Genomic DNA, 5,744 nt, shown 5'->3' with positions numbered 1-5,744 from the left:
TCTGCCAAAATAATATATACACATTTTTGGAAAAAAAATACTATGTTTTTTCTATAAATGTTATTACCCTCATATGGGGAGGCACCTAGAGGATGTAGTATACCACAGATAACCCATTACACTGCTCTCCCTTAGAGGAGAAATTGAAAATGCATGTGCAGCCATCTCAGTGACCAAGGCTACCCACGCAGCAGTTTGCCGTACTAATGCTGTCTGGAAGCTAATGGCCACTGCTTTGAGCATCCTTTATTACTGTAGTGGTCAAAGGTAATTGGTATCACACTTATAATGTCTCAATAAATTTAGTATTAAAATGTTTATAAAAGTCTTCATTTCTCTGAATTGCTTATACATCTTTGTTTATTTTTGGTTTTTGTGGACTCTGTATTTGTATTTGTTTTTGCTATTTTGGTTTGTTTTCTAATTTCTGAGGTTTGCCTTTCTTTATTTTAAATTTTTTTCTTTTTCTACTTTCCTGCCTTCTGGACTCTCTGTTCTTCATATTTCTCCATCTTTTAGATTGAAGTTTTTCTTCTTCAGAATGATTTTTCATTTAATTTCATGATTGTCCCAGAATCTCCAGCCTGTGATCACACTGCCTGTGGTGAGCTTTGGGGAATGATTTTTAGATCAAACAGGTAATGTAGATTTAAACTATAAACTCATTATTTAAAGGCAGACTCATGATTCTAAATTCTAAGAAAAGAGTCCTTTCTGCACAGTATGAACCTAAGTACAATACAGACCACTATCTTATATTCTCCTTGTCTCAATTGTTTTTTTATACTTATCTCTTTTATCAAAGTTATAGCTGTTCAAGACCCACTTTTTAAGGGATTTCTCAGTTTTAACACCATACTTGTTACTAGGCCATGTCCAATCACTTCTTGAACTTTAAAACACAAACTTCTAAATTGTGACCAACAGCATTCCCTAGTGCTCCCACAGTATTACATTTGGGTCCTATGTTTCTGGCTTCCAATTTCCTCCTTATTATTTGCCACAGGACATTTCCTTTATTCTTATTGCAATACACTCATGTATTTTATTTTAAAGATAAAATAATAAAAACATATTAACAAACACATTTGCAAAATAAGAAAAAGAACAATACAAGCAATACAGAATTTCAGACAAGGTGATAGGAAATTAACAATGGTTGCTGTATTACATATTGATATCTTCAAACTGGTTACTCAGATAAACAAATATAGGCATGTAACATTGACCAAACAATTAAACATTAACTGTTCCTTTCAATAAAGCAATAGAAATCAGTAGTACAGCTATCTTAGCTATCCTGTGTATACATATATACATATTTTTCCCTCTCTTCTTTCTTTTCTCTTTTCCCTAATCCTAGTGGTACTTTCCTTTTGAGCAGTTTCCTTCCCTTTCACAATATCTATTGTACCTCCTAGATTTTATTCACTTTCTTAGGTTCATACACTAGTGAGACAATATGGTGTTTACACATGCAGGTCTGATTTATTTCACTTATGAGTATGATTTCTAGCAGTGTCCATTTACTTGTAAAAGCCTGGAGTTTATCTTTCTTTATACCTGAGTAATATTCCATTATATAAAAATACCACAACTTTTTAAATCCATTCCTCAGTTCATGTGCATTTGGGTTGTTTGAATGATTTAGCTATTACAAATTGTGTTGCTATAAACATGGGTGCACAGAGGCCAAGGACATAGCTCAGTGACACAGCACCTGCCTAGAAAGTGCAAGGTCCTGAGTTTGATTCCCAGTACCAAAAATCATGGATGCACATATATTGCTGTGATATGACATTTTCAGTTCCTCCGGTAAAATACTCAAAATGGAAATAGCTGGGTTGAATGGGGTCTCTAGTCCTAATTTACTGGGGAATATCCAAACTGATTTTCACAGTGGTTTCACCAGTGTACACTCCCACCAACAGTGGAGAATGGCTTCTTTTTCTCCACAGCCTCACCAACAATTGTTAATTGATTGATTCCTTAATGATAGCCATTGTTTCTGGGGTGAAATGGAATCACAGTGTTGTTTTAATTTGCATTTCTCAAATGACTAATGATGTTGAACATTTTCTTGTGTGTTTATTTGCCATTTGAATTTATCTGAGAAGTGTGTATTCATCTGAGATGCCCATTTTTGGATTGGGTTCTTGAATTTGGGGGGGGGCTGATGTGTTTTAATTCTTTATATGTTCTAGATAGAAGTCCTTTGTATGAGGGACAGTCAGCTAAATTTTTTTCCCAATTTGTGGGTTTTCTTTCTACTCTGCTGGTGATTTCTTTTGATCTGCAGAAGCTTGTCAATAAGATGAGAACCCAGTTGTTGATTCTTTGAAGAATTTCCAGTGAAGTTTGGCTTTTGTTCATGAATTCTGCCTGACCCTATGTCTTCCAGATTTCTATCTATTTTCTCTTCCAGTAGATTTAGTGTTTTGGTTTTAATATTTAGATCATTGGTCCATTTTGACTTTAATTTAGTGCATGGTTAAAGACATGGGTCTACTTTTAGTCTTTGGTATGTGGAAAGCCTGTTTTTCCAGCACCATTTACTAAACAGGCTATCTATCTTCCACTGAACATGTTTGGCCCTTTGTCAAAGGTAAGGTAGCTGAATGTGTTTGTAGTTGTGTTTGCATCTTCTAATCTGATCCACTGATCCTGAGGTCTGTTTTTTTTTTTCCAGTACCATGTTGATTTTATTACAGTAGCATTATAGTATAAATTTAACCAGAGATTGTGATGCCACCTGACTTCTCTTTGTTGCCCAGGATTGCTTTTGATATTCTGGGTCTCTTCTGCTGTCAGATGAATTTGAGGAATGTTTTATCTGGATCTATGAGGTATAGTAATAGTATCTTAAATGCAATTGCATTGAATCTGTACAACAACATTGGTAGTATGGCCTTTTTCACAATGTTGATTCTACTAATCCATGAGCAAGGAGTATCTTTTGATTTTCTGAAATCCTCTTTGATCTCTTTTTTTGAGTAGTGTAGTTTTCACTGTATAGATCTTTTACTTCTTTTGTTAGATTGATTTCTAAATATTTTAGTTTTTTTGGATGTTATTGTCAAAGGTATGGTTTCCTTAATTTCTCTTTCAGTCTGTTGGTTGTTTGTGTATAGGAATGCGATTGATTTTTGAGTGTCGAATTTGTATACAGCTACATTACTGAATTTGTTGATAATTCAAGTAGCCTTCAGGTGGAGTTTTTGGGGGTCTTCCATGTAGAGTATCATGTCATCTGCAAATAATAATAATTTCACTTCTTCCTTTCCTATTCTTATTCCTTTTATATCTCTCTCATGTCTAATTGATCTGGCTAATGTTTCGAGAACTATGCTGAATAAGAGTGGTGACAGTGGAGAACCTTGTCTTGTTCCTGATTTTGAAATGGAAGCTTTTGTTTTTTGTCCACTTAGTGTCATGTTGGTTGTTGGTTTGTCATAGATGGCTTTCATCAGATTGAGGTACAGACCATCTATCCCTATTTTCTGTAGGGTCTTTATGATGAATGCATGCTAGATTCTGTCAAAACCTTTTTCTGCATCTATTGAGATGATCATGTTGTTTTGTCCTTGGCTCTGTTGATATGGTGTATTGCATTAATTCATTTGTGTACACTGAACCATCCCTGCATCTCTGGGATGAATCCTGCTTGGTCATGGTGTATAATCTTCTTGATGATTTGCTGAATTCTGTTTGCTAATATTTTATTGAGTATCTTTGCATCTATGTTCATTAGGGAGTTTGGCCTGCAGTTCTTTTTCTTGGTTGGGTCTTTCTTTGGTTTTGATATTAGTATAATGCTTGCCTCCAGAAATGAGTTAGGGAGAATTGCTTCCTTTTCAAGTTCATTGAAGTTTGAGAAGTGTTATCATTAAATCTTCTCTGAATGTCTTGTAGAATTCAACTAAGTATCCATCAGGATCTGAGCTTTTCTTTGTTGGTCCGTTTTTAATCACATTTTCAATTTCCTTAATTGATATTGAGTTTTTCAGGATTTTTATATCTTCTTGATTCAACCTTGGTAATTCATACACATCTAGGGATCTGTCCCTTCTTTCTATATTTTCCACCTTTTGTTTTCCATCTTTTGACTTTTAATCTCTGAATATCCTTTTGAGTTAAATGTGCTACTTGTATACAGCACGTTGTTAGATTTTGTTTCTTAATCCACTCTGCCAGTCTGCTTCTTTTGATTGGTGAATTGAGGCCATTTATATTAATGATTACAACTGAAATGTGTTGGCTTATCTTTGTCATGTTGTTTACCTGATGTTGATTTCCTACTTTTACTCTCTGTTTAATTGATTTCTTTACTAGCTGGTTCCTTTCTATTGTTACTTTTGAATTGTGATCATTTCTATTTCTTTCTAGAATATCTTTTAGTACTCTTTGTAGGGTGAGTTTGGCACTCATGAAGTTTTTAAGTTGCTTCTTGTTGTGGAAATATTGTATTTCTCCATTAAATTTGAAGGATAGTTTTGCAGGATACATCAATCTGGATTGGAAAATGATTTGTTTTAGGACCTGGAATACTTTACTCCAAGCTCTTCCTGATTTGATGGTTTGTGTTGAGAAATGTGCTGTGATTCTGATGGGCTTCCATTTATAGGTGACCTGTTTCTTTTCTGTAACACCTTTTAATATTCTGTTCTTTTGCTGGATTCTGGGATCTTCATTATTATATGTCTGGGTGTAGTTTTATTTGCTTATGGATAGTTGGAGTCCTATATGCCTCAATTACCTGTATGTCAGATTCTTTTTCCATGCTTGGAAAATTTTCTTCTATTACTTCTGCAAATATTCCTTTTATGACATTTGTGTTGACTTCTGCTGTTTCTTTGAAATTTATTATTCCTACATTGTTTCTCTTTTCATTGTTTTGCAGGTGTTGAATTGATATTTCCTGGGTCCTTGTTGGTCTTAAGAGATCTTTCCTTGAAGTGGTCCCTGATCACTGCGAGCACAGCCCATGTCTGGCTCATGTGCACACTGTGAGTGGCCAGCAGACACAGAATCAAGAGGCCCATGATCTGCTCACACCACAGTTCTCAGCTGAATGGTGTGATAACCATGTAGCCCCCACCTACTTCCTGGGAACAGAGCAGGTGACCCAGAATGCTGCCACCATTTCAGTCTGTGTGTCTGCTCTCCATGCACCTGGGGCACACAGGAGACTGTCTCAAGGGACCAATGAACCTGCTAACACCAAGGTTTGCATGGGGTCCCCCCTGTGTGTGCCCAGTGACATGTGAAGCTCCAGAGCAGGTGGTCCATGAACTGCTGAAACTGGGATTCAAGACTGGGCCAGGTGTGCAGAAATAGGTGGTGTGTGATCACTGCCAGCACAGACCACATCTGGCTCCTGTGCTCCAGGTGAGAGGCCTACAGACACAGAATCAGGCAGTCCATGAACTTCAGACCCTGCTGTCTGTGTCTGGGCTCTACCTTTGCCCTGAAGTTTCTGGAGTCATAGGACCAAGTGGTCTGTGATCACACTACCAGTTCAGACCACTTCTGGTTCATACTTGTGCCCTGAGCTGTCAGGGGACACTGGATCAGATTGTCTTTGACCTGAGGACATTGTGGTTGGCATTTGAGAACTGGGAGAACTAGGAAAACTTCACCAACTGCTGGAAGAACCCAAACTAAACAGCACACTTCAGTGGCCAATGAATGGAAAGTTTGACTACCAGGAACACTGGTAGGGACACTAGGGACACTAGTGACCT

The sequence above is a fragment of the Chinchilla lanigera genome, unplaced genomic scaffold (assembly GCF_000276665.1).
Source record: "Chinchilla lanigera isolate Chin_1 unplaced genomic scaffold, ChiLan1.0 scaffold00102, whole genome shotgun sequence".
NCBI lineage: Eukaryota > Metazoa > Chordata > Mammalia > Rodentia > Chinchillidae > Chinchilla > Chinchilla lanigera.
Note: the sequence above shows the minus strand (reverse complement) of the source record.